Source organism: Zonotrichia leucophrys, chromosome 14 (genome assembly GCF_028769735.1).
Source record: "Zonotrichia leucophrys gambelii isolate GWCS_2022_RI chromosome 14, RI_Zleu_2.0, whole genome shotgun sequence".
NCBI classification, from domain to species: Eukaryota; Metazoa; Chordata; class Aves; order Passeriformes; family Passerellidae; genus Zonotrichia; species Zonotrichia leucophrys.
The window spans coordinates 11,441,606-11,458,301 of record NC_088184.1 but is presented as its reverse complement, the minus strand read 5'-3'; the positions used below and the strand labels follow the sequence as shown (position 1 = coordinate 11,458,301).

The following is a 16,696-nucleotide window of genomic DNA, read 5'->3' as shown; positions in this document are numbered from 1 at the left end:
AAGGGGGCCAAGGAGATCAAGAGAGGCTGGGACCAGGAACAGCAGTGAGCAATACAAGCACAGGAGGGGAGCAAACCCAGGAGCAGCCAAGGAGTGCCCAGATCAGAGGGCTCTGCCCATCTCTCCTTCACGCCATTCCTAAGGACAGCACTCCCCCAGAGATGCAAGTCCCCCTGCATTTCCTCCTGATTTCTCTTCCTATTGATTTCCAAGCCCTGAATACCATTTATTTTTGCTTGCTTGATTCACTCATTCATTGAATAAAGGCTTCATCACTATTATTATTATTATCCCCGTCATTGGGCTCCTCATCACACATTATATTATTTGCATTGCAGAGCTGGAAGATTTCAGGTTGAGGCAGGAAATTTGTGCGAGTTGTTATTACTGCAATCAGATGAAGTGAGAATTGGATCGGCCGAGGCTGCCAGAGCACAGCTCTCCCAGCAGGACACCCAGGCTCTGCCCAATCAGGGAAAGCTGCTAGCTCGATCTGCAGGTCCCACCAGCAATTTTGGACTTGCCTTTGGTGTCCCACCTCTCCCTCCCATCCCACCTCCCAGCCCCACCAGCTGCCAGCAGAGAGCGGGGAAACGCATCGGGACAGGAGGGCGAGGAATCAGAAAGGACTTGGCGAGATTGCACATTTTCTGCCTTGCTGATGGTATTTATTAGACAACAGAAAATAGCTATTTTACCATCTGCCTTGTAAAAAAAAAAAAAAAATCCTCATTAAATTAATGGAATGTGCAGCTGCTGAACAGAGTGTTCCTCTCGCGGCCGCCTCCCCATTAGCCCAGCACTTGCTGGAGCAGGGAATCAGGCTGCCAAGAGGAGTGTGGCTAACTCCAGCTTGTGTGGCTGGAGAGGACGGACAGACAGACAGCCCCCTGCTCCTCTCAGCCCCAGGGTCATGCCAGGGGACCTACAAATGCCCTGTGGCTGCAGACAGGGTGTAAGCGTTGCCTTGCTCATGGTGCATCCCCCTTCCTGCACACAGCCCTGCAGGGCATGATCCAAACTCCAGCTTGAGGAGGTCAGTGTTGCTCAATGTCATTTGTTGAGAAAGGCAGGGTTTGCAGGCCAGTGAGGTCCCAATTTCCTGGCCTCTGCCACCTCAACATGACATAGTCCATCCATCCCAATCATCCATCTCTCCATCTCTTCATCTCAGAGTTCCACTGAGCTGATGTTTGCCCTGAGGAGTTCAGCTGGGACCCAAGGAAGCCCCAAGCCTGGCTGGCTGCACAGCCCAGAGGAGTTCCTACGCACAAGCCTTTGTTTTGCCTGAAAGAAAACCAAAAATAACGAGCCAATCCTTTCCCAACCCCAGCAAGACAGGTGCACCATAAACCCAAGATCCTGAATGATTTTAATGATGCTGACAGAGAGAACACAGCCAGTCTTATCCATTCATTTCTACTGAACAGCACTGGAGGGGTTTATGTGAACCTTTTCTTCTGATGCTTGGTGGAGCCTGGGCAGTGTTTGATGGTGAAGTGATGTCCATGGATATTACATGGGGCTTTGGGGAGCAGATCCACCAGTTTGCATTGCCAAACTCTCCAGGAGGTACCAGACACCAAACCATGCTGCCTTGGCTCACTGCCTCACCACTTCATCACCAGCACCTCCTGAAGAGCTTTATCTACAGCTGCTTTGGGCCCTGCAGTTCTTCTCCTTAGGAAATAAAGTCCTTTGTTAGTTCCCTCAGCACTGCCGACGTTTCAGGATCGCTGCAGCATAATCCACATTTAATCCTCAATTGTGTTTTCTGCGGCTAACCCCTCTGCTAAAGCTGGGGAGCTCCCAGAGCCTGCACTGCTCCTCTGAAGCTGCAATCCCCTCCCTGCTGCCCTCTCCTCCTCTTTCTAGGAGGATTTTCTGTATGGATGTTTCACCTAGGTGAGATTTTACCTGTCCTTCACAGGGAATTTCTTCTCTTAACTTGCTCCTTCAGCATTTACAAAGGGAAAAGCTGACTTTGGGAGACAGGTCCAGCTGCACAGAGGTTGCCCCCATTGTGTCTGTGGTGGGAGCAGGAGAGGGATCTCTGGATTTCAGCAAGCACAGGGAAGTTACAGGACTACAGCATGTTGAATCACCTCACGCCGAAATAAATCCTGACATAATAAGCCCTAATACTGCCAAAGAAACTATTACAGTCAGTTACAGAAATAATCCACATTGAAAATCGGTGCAAATACCTCTCCCCAGTGAAATGACATGGCTCTAGAGGATCAGTTCCAGTCAAAGATGATCATTTCATGTTTACCCAACAGATGAGGGCAGCTCCAAAAGTCAAATGTTTGTTGCCAAAAAATCTCTGCTTAAGTGAGATTTTGCCACCTCTCATCAAAGAGTTGCTTTAAAAAGCAATGAGCAAGTACAAAAGGGAAGACCATGAAAGGCAGAGATCAAATCAAAGTCCAGAAGGCTGCTCTGACTCTCTCTTACACCACTGCCTTCATTCCTATCAATCCAATCAATTTGCAGCAGCAAGGGCAGAACAAACACCGACCTGATTGCTTCTTTAGCAGAAATGTTTGGGTTTTCAGAGCCTAATGGCAAAATTTCTCCTAGCCTTTGCCTGTGTTGCTGCTGATCTCAGGGATTTTAAAGCAGAACCTTGTCTGTAAGTCACTGATTTTATCTAGAGCATCAGTTGGTTGTGTTTTCAGGGCTGTAGGTGTCTTGGCAGGTGTGGATCTGGCCAGTGGTGTGCACATGCTGCCTTGGGCACTCGTGGCAGTGCTGCTCTCACAGAGGAAGGAACCTGTGACACAGGACCACCAAGCTGCTGAGCTTCCTGCTGGAGAGGCTCACAGGTTGGTTCAGAAAGCAGGTTAGCCAGAAAGAGATGGCAGAGTAGGAAAAAAAACAGGGGCTATCATTTTTTCCTTGGAAAAACATTTGCTTTCTTCGGAAAAAAAAAAACCAAAAAACCTAATTTCACGGAAACAAACAAACACACACCCCCAAGTGCCATTAATTAAAACTTGAAGCCTGTCACAGGGAATTTTGATAAAAACGTTGACATTTTGCAAAGTTGCCCTTGGACAAATCATGAGCTCTGAGAGCTCTGAGACAGGGAGGCTGTGAGAAGGGACTCTGCATTGGGGAAGGACATTCATCTCCCTGCAGTCAGGTGTGCTGCTAACGCCGGCATGTTCCTCATGTGTTTGTCCTTCCCCTACCCACGTGCAACCTGCATTGCACGGGGGCTGTGGCAGGCCTGTGAGAAGGCCAGGGGAAGGTCGTGTGGCTGCACACAGGGAGATGCAGCGTGCCCCTGGCAGGCTGTGCGCGCACGGCTCTGCGCGCTGCCCGTGCCGCTCGGAAAGGAGGCGCTCTGTGTGTCTCCTGCTGCTGGCACAGACACGGAGCTGCACCACTTCACAGAGCCCAGCACACATTTTTACAGAGGCCCAGGGTCAGGGGTGCTGGCTGGAGCAGCCAGAGGTGAAGCAGAGCTCTGAGATTTCGGGTTATTTGTTTGTTCTGTGGGAATCTATGGAGCCGCAGGTCGACGCAGCACCCACAGGTCCCCAGGACACCTCCAGTGCTCAGGGCCTCACACTGCAGGATGCTCCCACCTCCTGAGTCAGAAATGCTGGTGCTGAGGCTCTCTCCTGCTTAGGAACATCCTGACACATCACCCAGGCTCAGGTCTCTGGTACAGCCCTGCTCATGCACACAAGGACCCATGGCCACCTCATCATCCATCCAAACAGAGGAGACAGACAGGGAGGAAGGACCAGACCCATGGCCACCTCAATCATCCATCCACACCAAGGAGACAGACTGGGAGAAGGGATCTCACCCTCCAGGTCTGCCCCTGGTGTTGATCTACATGTGAGGAGCCGCTGCTTTTGAACACCACAAGTCTCATCTCAGCATCATTTCCCCCTTGCTCCATCTCCCTGCTTCTGCCGTGCCTATGGGAGCACTCGGTTCACACCAACAGATCTGAGCGTCCCCGGATGATTAAAGGAAGCTCTGCCTTTTAAATCGCTCTGATTGGGGTTGACGGCTGTGTGGAATTGGACACTTGGCTCTAATGATGTGTGAAAATCTCCCTGCTGTGACCCGTCCTTCCAGCTGTGGAAAATAAGGAGAAAGGCGGAGGAGGGGCATTAAAAAACCCTTCAGTGGGAGTCCCTGATCAGACAGAGGTTTGTCAAGCTGGACAGTCCCTCTGGGGCTCTGCTCAGTGCCTGTATGCAGCTGGGAGAGGTGGCCCTGCCTCACAGAACTGATGGGGATGTGTGTAAATGTGTCACACCGGTGGCAGCAGATGAATTGGGGTCCTGGTCTGGTGCAGGTCAGCATGACCAAAGCATCTGAATCCAGCCCACTCCCAGGCAAGGAATGCCTGCCAGTTTCATGGATGGGCTCCATCCTGGCTCTGGCTGGTCCCACCCATATTCCCATGCTGGTGTTGGGGGGAATGATCCCAGACTGAGGTGCAGCTGGTGTGTGCAGGCTGCCATGGCACAGCTGTGCTGCTGGAGCATTACTCCAGGCTGTGACTCCTCTGGTGAGGCTGTGTGAGCTGGATCCAGCCCCAGGGACAGGCAGGCATGACCAGCCTGCAGCACAGCACGGTGGCTTCAGTCAGGTCCCATGGGCATGGTAAGAATCGTCTCAGTGAGCAAACCACGCTGTCCCTGACACACAGGGGACACCAGCTGACACCTCCTGGGCTTAGTCTCCATCACTGCTGCTGCCAGGGGACCAGCCAGCAGATCCCTGTCAGCCCAGCCCGTTCAGTGCCTCCTGTCCCCACCACCTTCCCCTGTCATTAAATCCCTGATGATACCTGGATTCAAAGCAAATCTGGCCATACACAGTCTAATCCTCCCTCTCCAGACAAATTGGCCTCTTAGAGGCCCTCCTCGCTGGGATTCACTGTTCTGTGGCAGAGGGGAATGTCCAACTGGGCTGTGAAACAAAGGATGAGTTTCCTCAGGGGCTAAACAGAGGCACGGGGGGGAGGCCGGAGGTGTCCTGCAGCGAGTGACCCTCAATGTGACATTGATGGCTCTTAATTCCTAAGCCTGCTTTGGAAGGATTGCAGCAGATCCAATTTAATCACTGCAGCCTCTTCATCTCCCCCGTCTCAGCTCAGGGAAATGTTATGCATTCTCCTCCACTGCTTTTCTCCAAGAACTGGCCACCCTCCTCTCCCTCCAGCATCAGCCCCCCGAGCCCTTCACCTGCTGCACGGTGTGGAGCTGCCAAAACCACAGCTGCCCTCGGCCTGTTTACTACCACACAGCTCCAACAGCATTTGCTTAATTTCCTGTGCCTGTGGGAGGACTCGTTGTGCTAACGAGGGGCACAGCTCCCTGCAGGTGCACCCACCACCTCCCCACAGCCGTGCATAGCATTAAACATTTAAGCGCTTGTCAAAACGTTGTAACTACTTTTTTGTCTTGTTCCATTAGCTCCGTTTCCAAAGGCCACCACTGGAACTACTGAACATTTATTTCTATTGAATCCAGCTTAGAAGTTATGATCTGAGGAAGAGGGAGACAGGACAGTATGTTCTGCGGCACCGGCTTTTCCCCACCACCGCTCAGCTGAGACACGCTGGCCTTTGAAATATCATTTTTATTCCTACCTTAGAAAAGCTAAAATAAAGAGATTGACTCTTCCATCTGCTTGATTTGCCTCTGCTGTTTAAACAAGGCACAGAAATATCAGTCAGGTGGCTGCCCTGTGTAAGTTTTGGGGCTGTGTGTTTAAACACCCCGCACAGTTTGTGGTACCAGCCGTGGGAGCTGGATTTCCTCTCCAGGTGCAAAATAAAGTGTGGTTATTACATGATTTTCCTGTTGCTAGAGAGGCACACACAAGAATCTTCCTCCTTCACTGCCTGTGCATGAACAATGTCTTATTATGCAAATACTAGGAGTATTAGACAAAAAGCACAGAAGAAAGCCAGTGGAGCCAGCAATTTAGAGGGAGTGAAGCATGGGCAGGGGTGGGCTGTGGGGATCAATGATCCCCAGGTTTGCTTTGTGTTCACTTTATCAGCAAGAAATACAGAGCAAGAGGGAGTTGCATGGGGCTGGGGACACCTGCAACCCCTCAAGGAGATGTCCAACATCAGCCCTTGTCCACAGAATCCTGCACCAGGGTCACTGCAGGGCTGAGCATCCCCAAGCAAACCCCACGTTTGCATGAGGGAGCTGGGCTTGCTGCAGGACAAGGAGGCTGCAGCCAACAGCCTCCCCTCCTTCAGGGTGAAAAAAGGGAAATCTAAAGCCTTCTTAAAGACTTCCCTGTGTTTAAGTTCCTTGCTATTTAAAGCCGTGTGAGAGCCCGAGAGTTCCAGCCCGGCTGCCTGTGCCTGGGTGCTTTGCAAAGTTGTAATCCCCGCTAGTGACATCACGGGCTGTTGCCATGGGGATGTCACAAACTCAGAGCTGTGACTTCATCACAGCAGAGATGGGCAGCGAGGGAGGCAGTGCTTCCCAGTGCCTCTGGTAATTAGCAAACTGGCATGGAAAATGAGGATGAAACACACAGGACAGGGACATAAAACCATTTAGCAAGTATCGTCTACTGGAAAGCATTCCCTCATGAGAAAGCGCCTCCTTAATGTATCCTGAGCTCTTAAATAACCCACAAAAGGCAGGGAATAAAATAGAAATTATAGTGATTTGTTTTATTGGGCATTTCATTGAGTAATTAAGAGGGTAATTATGAGAAGGAACATTAAAAGGCGTTACTCTCAGCCTTCATCCTGCTTTAGAGGAGCATCCTCATATTGAATGTGCAGCATCATCCAACACTGTCCTGTGCCAGCTTGGGTTTCCCTGCAGGGAGGAAGGCATGCATGGATGTGGGAAGGGGTGAAAAACATCTCCCCCATGGCCTGACAGGATGCCAGAGCTCTCCCAAGAAATGCAGGGTGGAAGCAGTAGGTTGCAGGGAGCAAACCCCACTTTGATGGTGTCTCCTGGCACGTGGTGTCAGGCCCTTGTGCATCATGTGTCGTGCAGGGGGAGGCTAAAGGAAAAACTGGAGATCACTGTGGTGTAAAGTACTGATGGAACACCACAGCCAAAGCAGAAGTGGCAGAAATCTGGAAACCCAGCTGAAAATTCAGCACAAAGGTGACCCTGCACCACGAGGGCAGCTCTCATCCACCCCCCCTTCTAACACCCATCCCCTATTGTGCCTCCTCACCTTTAGAAAATACATAATTACATACAGAACTACTTGTTTAACTAATCCACACCCAGACAGGACCCAGCATCACCCAGCAGACACAACTCAACCTAAGCTGCCTCTCTAAGACTGCCAGTATTTCCCATACATGAGGAAACCTTGGAGTTGGCCAGCACATCCATGAAACACATCAGTGAAACAAAGACCTACTCAAGCCCCAAAATCTGCAGCTCCTTTCTGACCCCAGCACGTCTTGCTCCACTCCATTTACCCACCAGCACAAACACACTCCAACAGAGTGTGGGACATCAGGCGCCACCACAGGCTTCCTCTGGAGCCCATGTCACGTGCTGGGGACCCCAATGCTCACAATGCTGCCACCTTCTAAGAGGCCCCAGGTGAAATCCAGCCCCAGAACAGCAATTTGTTCATGTGAAGTCCCCAGAGGTCACTGCAGGGAGCAAACGTGGTGATAACGGAAATGCCACAGGAGTGATGGACACGATGAAGAGCAAGAGGTTTACCAGAAACAACGACTCCCACAGGACAGGCATCTATAAACACTGAGATGACAGATGAGCTCAATCCCACTATTTCCTCAAACCACTTGCTCAGGTGGCAAAGCAAGCAACCAACCCATCCAGATAAATGAGAAACCTCAACCTGCAGGATCACAGTGCTGACCAGTTACCAAGATTTAAGCAGCCCTTGGGTCCTTGTTTGCTACAAAACATACATTTAGGGAAGCATACTGGAGAAGGCTGGCATGTTTTAAACTGGCCTCTGTTTTTCTCTCTAGGGAGAAAAACCCTTTTTTCTCCCTAGGGATGGATATGACAGCTATAATCCAGTTGCTATGCTGGATTTCAGGGACAGTGGCTTGTCCATGTTGAGCCCAAAGCATCAGACAACTGTCAGTAAAATCCACATTCAGAGAGTCACCAACCCTCCCTTTTCTTGTCCTGGGAACCACAACTCCCCTCCATACTCCTCTGCTCATGGGGAGCAATTTCCATCCTCTTCAAAAGAGAGTAAAACCAGCTTTTGGCTCCCGGCTGGCCCTTCCAGGCACGAGAGCAGCTTTCTGGGAGACTCAAGCACTCAGCTCAGCCCTAAAACAAGGCTCCTGTTTGAAGTGCATGGATTGAGGCTGGATTAAGAAAACCCAGGAGGAGTGCTTAGCTCTGCTCCTGCTCTAAAAAGGCTGCTGAGCAGCAGCAGCAGCCAGCCAGCACAGCTTCATCCTGCTCAGCTCTCCATGTGATCCCTTCCAAGGGCCGGGGAAGCGGCAATTTCATATGCGCGGTTTGATGTGATCCGGGAGCAGGGAATGGCAGGGTGTGTGCTCAGCTTCCCATTGCTGCAGGAGAACCAGAGAGGAGCTGAACCAGGAGCAGGGAATGGCAGGGCTTGTGCTCAGCTTCCCAACACTCCAGGAAAACCCAGAGAGGAGCTGAACCAGGAGCAGGGAATGGCACGGCCCATGCTCAGCTTCCCGATGCTGCCAGAGCTCCAGAGCAGAGCTGATCTGGTTCTCACTAAGAAGAAGGATCCAAAACCTCCACAGGGGCAGGGAAAGAACAACAGCAAACACAGGACAAAACACCACCATTAACCCCCAGTAGAGCCTGAAGAGCCTTGCACTGTTCGGGTGCAGAGTAGACACTTATCTAAGGCTTGAGACTTTTAGAGAATCCCTTCTGAAGTTTCCCTTTTGCAAACACCTTATTTCCCCCCTCTAATCAATGCTATGAGCAAGCTTGGTGAAACACAAATAGAGAACAGAGGATGAAACAATTTTCCAGCCCATACCTGAAGGTGCATCCTTCTTTTCTCACCAAACAGCAGGGAGGACGTTGCTGTCTCTCGGTAATTTTCCAACATCCTGTGTTGCAGGTAGATTTATGCACTGATCATACTTGAAGCTGTTAATAAAAAAGTGCAAAGAAAACGGATTTTACTGTGAAGTGCAGGGCTGCTTTTCTCCCAGCTTTGCATTATCATGACTTCCTCCTTTTTTAATCTTTTTTTCTGTGATTGACCATGTTTGGGGTTCAAAGCTTCAAAAATAAATCGCGGATCGTCTTTCATCTACTATGCATGAGAGAGTCAGAATCATTACATGGTTTAAATGGATATTTTGGGAGCAACTCTGGACCAAGCAGTTCCTGCTTTAACTGGGAGCCAGAGGGATGAAGCTAATTTGCAAATAATGTTACATGCTGGTTTTGCTTGAACGCAGGGAAAAGCTGCAGTGGCTACTTGTCATTCTTTGTGAGAAATTGAACAAAATGGAAATCAGTTCACTAGTTAAAAAAAGAAATATATATATATATATATTAAAAAAATCTGCAGCAGACCAATTTCTTCCGCATCAGGGGAACATCCCAGGACTGCAATTAAGCTGTGGCTCAGCACGAACCCTACAGCTGCCTGAGCACTGAGGACAAACACACCGGCCGTCCTTTTCCTGGGAGCAGGTTTTTAATTTGGTGAACTGCGAGCTTTCCCACAGCTCCGCTTGAGCCACTTCTTCCTCAGGCAGTTCACAAGTCAACTTTCCCCTTTAGCATCACTCAGGCCTTCCCCCAGGAGCAGGGAGTCTGGATTCTGCTGCACTGCACCTTCACAGGCAATCACCTATCGATGACTTTGTGGCTAGTGTCTACAAGGAGAAGCAGAGGAGCTAATATAATGTAATTTTCCATGTTTACTGCATTATTACAGTGGTTGAATCTGCTGATTAGTTCCCTTTTTTTTTTTTTTTTTGCCATCTTGTCCTAAGCATCCCTTTTATTTTTGCCCTGCTTATCTGCATAGAGTCATTTATTCACATGGCTGCTGTAACAGCTAGCAGGGCCAAAGCTATCATTTCTCCTCCCTCTCACATTTTAATCTTGCAGACCTCAATCTCTGTGATACTGCTATTATTTTGTCCATATCTGATCTAACGGGAACCTGCCATTATTCTTTTTTTTTTTTTTTTGCCTTAAAAAGAGAAAACTAATCTGAGCAAAAGATCATGGTGGCTGTGGCACTTATGATCCCTGGCATTCCTCCTTGCAATGAATCCAGTGCTGGAACAGAGAATGTTTGTTTCCCTTTTCTCTACAGAGCTGCAGGACTGACCCCTCATGCACAGGCAGCTCCCACGAATAAACAACATTGCCCCAATCTCCTGGGGGATCCATTTCTCTGCCAACTATCTCAGCAGCTCTTCTTATTGTCTTATTTATCCAAACAGGGGAAAAACAACTCAAGAGGAGCCACTCTTCAACAACATGACTGTTACTCGTTTATTCAGATTTGCTCCCCTACGAGCTGGGATGGGGCTCTTGCCCCAGAGGTCATTAACTGAAAAGAGAGTGGGGAAATTTCCTGTAATATGAACAATAACAGAAAAAATGCTCTTCCTTCCTGTTCTTTGAAGACCATGGCAAGACATTTCACCCCCTGGGCTGCACCCCAGCATGTATTGTATTCACTGTTAATGAAAGATTAAATGTGCCAAAGAGCAATATTAATTTTAAAGCTACTAATAATCATCAGCTGTCCCTCACTTCACCTCACAGGCTTGAGAGCTGTAAAGAGCAAATTCCAGCTCCACCAGAGCATCTGTAAGCTCTGGTCCACAGCCCAGCTCCACAGCTCAAGGTCCCACAGGCATTTTCTGCAAGTAGTGAGAACCCTCAAAGATCTTCTAATGTGAACAATCATAAATAATCAGAAATTACAAAAAATAACTCTGTTACCCTTGTATTTGAAAAGCAGGATTAAAACAAGCCTCTCAGCTCTGCAACACCAATTTGACTTCTCTGTGCCAGTCTGCACCCCTGTGATCACCCCAGGAGCCCAGGTTTGCTCAGCAGCATCACAGCAGTCATTAGATAGTGATCATTTAGTTCCAAGAAAGTTTGCATATCCAAATGTATCCCTTACCCTCCTCTTCCTTGGGAAAATGCAGCTCCTTGCAGGAACAAGAGCAAAACAAAAGTCACAACAGACCCATCCCAAACCAGTTCTCATAGGACAGGACTGTCCATAAGATCACACAACACCCACCTCACCTCCCAAAAGTGGCATTTTCTCCCACCAGAGGTGCTCCATCAGCACCAAAGCAGGGCCATTTCTGCCCTGGATCCTCCAGGCATTCACAGGACGAGCAGAGCAGGAAGGAGCAGCCCAGGCAGGGGCTCCGTGTGTCAGAGGGGCACATGTGCAGGGACAAAGCATCCTTTGCACACCAGCAGCCTCCCTGCTGCCTTGGCACATCAGCACTGCTGGTGAATCACATCTCCTTTGTATTTCACTTGGAGGAACAGGGAGAAAGACGTATTTCACAGAGGAGAGTCACAAAGAGGCCCACCTAGGAAAATGGGTTATTTTTGGCACTAAAATCCCTTTCCTGTGAAGAAGAGAGGGAGGCCCAAGAGACTGAAGGAGCTGCTGAAGCCCAGAGAGGAATCTGGTAGCAGAGCCTGGGGCTTAATTCAGATATCAGGGACCAGCAATTAGAACTAAGATCCACATTTAAAGACTGTAGACCTGTGCTTCACCACCTGCCTGCCCACCAACCCTGCTGTGAGCCATGCCAGAGCAAGAAGGTAACCAGGAGCACTCTGCTTGCTTCCACAGACCTTTCCCAATCATGCAAAGACCTGGCTCTTCATTTGAGTGCTAATTCTCACTCTCTTTCATCCCAGTTTTTTGCAGCTTTTCCACAAATCCAGAATACATTTGAGCGCTCAGCACAATGTTCAGTGAGAAAATCGTATGCTACATTTCCGCTTGGCATGATTTTGAAATGGTTAAGCTGTTAAGCCCTGAAAGGGAAGTTTTAAGAATACCGTGAATAAAAGACGCCAAAAACAAAAATAAACCAACAGCAGCAAAATTAGAGCATGGCATAAAGGAACCATTTGGATGGATCCTTTTTTCCCAGAGAAATGGTGCACGCTGGCTGCTCCAATGTCAGGATCTCTGCAGTTGTGTAGCACTTGGACTTCCATTACAATGGCAGAGAAATAAATGGAAAGTCATCACTAGCACACAGGAGAGGGAGGAAGTTTTCCTAAGCTGTCATCAAATCCTTTACAAACTTCTCTAAATGGCCACATGATCCTTGAGGGTCCCTTTGCCCCACTCAGTCCCAGCAAGGGAGATGCCATCAGAGCAGGAAGGGGCTGCTTGACACACACATGAGGACAGGCAATAGTCCAGGGTGGGAAACTCCACCTAGAAATGCTTGTATATCCCCATTTTCCAGATAAACTCTTCCAAGGAGAAGCAAATCCTGCCCCAGTGTGTGTCTCACACAACACAACCCCAGTGATGCTGCTCTAGGGACAGCAGGTTCTGCCCAGAGCGTTCTGGGGACAGGGGGGACTCCCCACCTTCACCCAACCCACCCACAGTGCAGTGACAGCTGGGTGGCCCCTCTGTCCCACTCTGTCCCCTGTGTCACTCAGAGGTTCCTCCTGAATTGTGCCTGGCTTTGCTGCTGTGCACAGACTCAGTGACTTGTGCAGCCACTTACTGGGCTGAAGGACACAGCTCAACCATTTTACACTGATTTTTGTCACAAAATGTGATACAAAGCCGGATCAAAAGACCTCCCAGAATCCGTACATGTGACAGTGTCCCACTCCAGCTGTGATACAAAGCATTAAGGTAATGACAGCTGCATTCATGCCTGCTACTTTTAGGTCCACCCAGCCCAGAGCAGCTGAGAGGAACAAGGGCTCTCTCTTCCTCCCACTCCAGCCTCCCCTGAGCCACTGTGAAGTGCTTGCTAATCAAAGAGCTCCTGCAAGAGAGCCCTCCCACCCGGGAGGGCCTGGATCAGAGACATCAGGTCAGGTCATCCACAAAGGTAATGGTGGGGCAAACATCATTCCTGAGCACATCCATGTCTGTGCACATCTGTGCAGGGGTCAGGCACGCTCTGGGTAAGGGCATCTCCTGTCCAGCTCTGTGCCCTGACCCAGCTTCAGCTGGGAGTGACAAAGCAGAGGAACAAACAGCCAAACCCAGCCCTTTCCTCACGCCCTACAACTTCTGCAGCTCAGGTCCTCGCTCCTCCTTCTTTGTGAAGTGCCAGAGGATCTCACACTGGGTCTGCAGCCACAGGATGAGGCCCATGAGCTGCACCCCAAATACCTCTGCTCCCCCTGAAGGCAGGAACTGAGTAGGCAGCCCACCACCCACATCCACCCTGGCAGGAGTTCTGAGACTTGTCCAGACAAAGTCAACACCAACCTGAGACTGGCAAAAGTCCTGCTTCAAAAAAGGAACTGAGCTGCACAGTCCCAGAGTCCTCCCCTCCTGGTTCACCTTCCTCCACAATCTTGAAACTGCAGCTCCTCTGGAAAGCTCTCTGTTTCCACAAGCAGAAACTCTCATATATGAAGAACTGACAAAACACTAGGATTTCATTTTCATTGGAAAAACAAATCCCCCTCTGCAGGTGCCCCTCCCCTGGTAACAAAGAGCCTCTCTGCAGCTGCCCCCCTAAGCACAGCACACACAGGGACAGGCATGGGACAGGGCACAGCTCATGGTGACCTGTACAGGACTCAGGCTGAGTAAAAAGCACAGGTGCTTCATTGCAAGTCAAGGGCCAGCACTTCCACAAGGAGAATTTTTACTCTGCATTGATTTTTATATCATAAACTGCTCCTATGGTGTGGTCTCAAAGAGCCCTTGCTCCTCCTCACTCTGGGAGGAAGGCTGGCAGCCTCATCCCAGGACACTGCTTACATTCCAGGCAGGGGGAATAATTCCTCTGGATAAAGGTAACAGCACAGTGCTGCTCGTGCTCAGGGATGCACTCCCCTCCCACCAACCACCAGTGCACGTGGGCTCGAAGTTACCTTTTATTATTTCAAACTTCCTCCATCCCAGTTCTAGGTAAGCTAATGGGATTCATGGGAGGCTGGAGCTGGACCTTCAGATGTTGTACAGAATAATACTAAATAAGTATGCACCTCTTTCTTCCCCCATCTGAAGTGCCATGTTATCAAGTGCTAAAATTCTTTAAAGAAATTACTGGGCAAGTGTCCCTACTATTGCAGCACCAAAGAATAAAAAAGCACAGGGCAAGAGTAAATCAGTGTCTGTGGAGGAGGACTCCTGCCCATGGGTATTTCTCCACACTGGCAGCCTGGTGACCCTCAGTGCAACACACAATTCCATGACAAAAGATGCTGAGAAGGTGCTGGTGAAGAAGGCAAACTGTTTTTCCTTCCCTTTTGTTTTACAGGTGCTTCTGCTGGCACTGGCTCCTGGACATGCATTTCAGCATGCCCAGCTGAGCATGTTAACCCGGCAGCACAGACCCAGGCACTGCTGTCTGTGGGTTCAGCTGGGGGATGAGGAAAATGTTTGTTTGCATTGCTGGCATTTGGTGTTTGCAGCACACCCAGAGCACAGGATGGTCACAGGAGTTAACCTTCACACCACACACCTTCCTGAATGCCAAACCCTGTGTGCCAGCCCTGTGTGCCACCCCAGGGTGGCAGGGCAAGGTCACAGCACCCAGCTCTGCCAAAGGCTCCTGTGACACTGATAAAGCCACCACAGGCTGGAGAAGCCCTCGGGCTGCACTCAAACACATCAAGCATTCAATTCTCATCTAGGGAGCTGGGAAACACCAGGAGAGCCTGGAAGACAAGCAGTTGTGTTATCAGGCATTCATCATCAGGAACGAGAGCACACAACTCAACACGAGTGTCCTCCACTGCCTTCAAGGGCACACATGCATTGAAATTCCCAGCAGACTCAGGGATCTTGCTTGCCCTTCCATCACAGCCACGGCCAGAAGCTCTGTAGGCTTTCCAGGCAAACCCAGGAGCTTCACCAGGACTGGCAGCCTTGGTTTGCACCTGTGCAGGGCTTTGTGGATGCTCCTGGGAGAGTGATGGAGGGATTTTTGCTATTTATTAATTAGAAGAGCAGTTTACATACTTAAAATCTAAAGGTAGAGGAGATTTTGCTTTTATTTGTTTTCCTTCATTTATTTCTGAAGTGTTCTAATCATCAGAACTTCTTGCCACAATGAACAACTAGGCAGTTGTCATTTTACCTCAGATGTATCATGGCAAACAGCTAATCCTGTTGGTCATAAATCATGTCCCTTTCAATCTCCATTATATAGCCAGAGCAAATTTGTTATGATGCATGTGTCATTACACACCAATGCCTTTCCATTATCATATAACTGGATACCCCCAAGGTTTGTAATTTGCAGTATAATAGTAATTTTTAAAGAACCATTGATAATCAATAGCTCTCAGCATCACTGTCAGGATCATTTGCAAAACAAATAACAACACTGATCTCAACCAACTTTACAGGAGGGATATTTAATCCCCATGAACTGCATTATATGATGGATAAGCGAGGAATCCTAGACTATGTATCATGTATTTTCCTTGGATTAAATATCACTTCAATCAATGTTGCTCCCAGCTGTACAATGCTGTCTGTGTTTTCACTGGGCAATGCTGAAGTATTGTTTTACAAATTGACATCAGCTACAGTGCTGGGCAACAAAACCCCAGGGTGGGTGTGAGGAGGGGGCACGGCCAGGGGCAAGGCTGATGTGATGCTCAGGGCAGCAGCAAGGCAAGGCTGGGGGCACAGGGGGCTGCAGGACCCCCAAACAGGGCAGTGCTGCACCCTGACCACCACCCTGCTGTGGTGGGGTGAGCACAGATGGCTCCGAGCAGGGCAGAGGTGATGCTCCCTCCCTGGAGGCTGCACACACACACACAGCCCTCCCCAGGAGCCCTGGTGGACAATGACTGAGCCAAGCAAGCAGCCATTCTGCCCAAATTCACCCCATGTGCCCCTTGGAGGCCAGGGCACCCACAGCTGCTGCCCCTGGTGCAAGGGGAGAGGGGACACACCCTTTTCTCTCCCTTCCCTGCAGAAACCTGGAGATGGAAAAGGCTTTCAGCTGTGTCCACATCCATCACCCATCCCTCCCAATGTGGGTTTGCCTGCACAGACCTGCCCTGGACACCCAGCACAGCCTCTGTGCCAAAATGGAATGAGCAGCAGCAGGAGGAGGTGCAGCTCCCAGCCCCGTGTCCATTCAGAGCTGGGGTTTAACCACAGCAACTCCACAAAAATGCTGTGTAGTGTCAGCTGAGAGGTTCAGCCACTGCCTCACCATCCAACAGGGCAACAAACAAACTGTACTCATTGCTTTTCCTTTTCCTTCAGCATGCAGAGGCTGGAGTTTGGAAGGCAGCTGCATCCCAACCACCCTGCCCTGGCTGTGGTCAGTCTGTCCATCTGCATCCCAGGTCCTGACAACCTTTAATGCAGTTTTTTCATGTAAAAATGGGGGCACAAGCAGCTGATCCAGCCAGACCCCATGCAAGCAGTGCATGGAGAGCACTCACAGGGACATCCCTGGCCTTGGGCTCCCTAATGAACATCTCCCAAGTCAGATTAAACACCTCACCTGTGCCTCAGCAGCCTCACAAGCAGCCAGCCCCAGTGACCT

The 16,696-nt window shown here is 49.8% G+C and overlaps 1 protein-coding gene across 4 annotated transcripts in view; it reads right to left on the bottom strand.

Annotated features, from left to right (window-relative positions):
• Positions 1 to 16,696, bottom strand: part of ELFN1 (extracellular leucine rich repeat and fibronectin type III domain containing 1) — a 102,874-nt gene that overhangs the window by 71,890 nt on the left and 14,288 nt on the right. For 3 of the 4 annotated variants that reach the window (XM_064726029.1, XM_064726028.1, XM_064726030.1), the window contains exon 2: positions 8,995 to 9,107. The exons of the other annotated variant lie outside the window; for it this stretch is intronic. The gene's annotated coding sequence lies outside the window, so the exon portion shown is untranslated. The remainder of the gene's footprint in view (positions 1 to 8,994; positions 9,108 to 16,696) is intronic. 4 annotated transcript variants of the gene reach the window in all.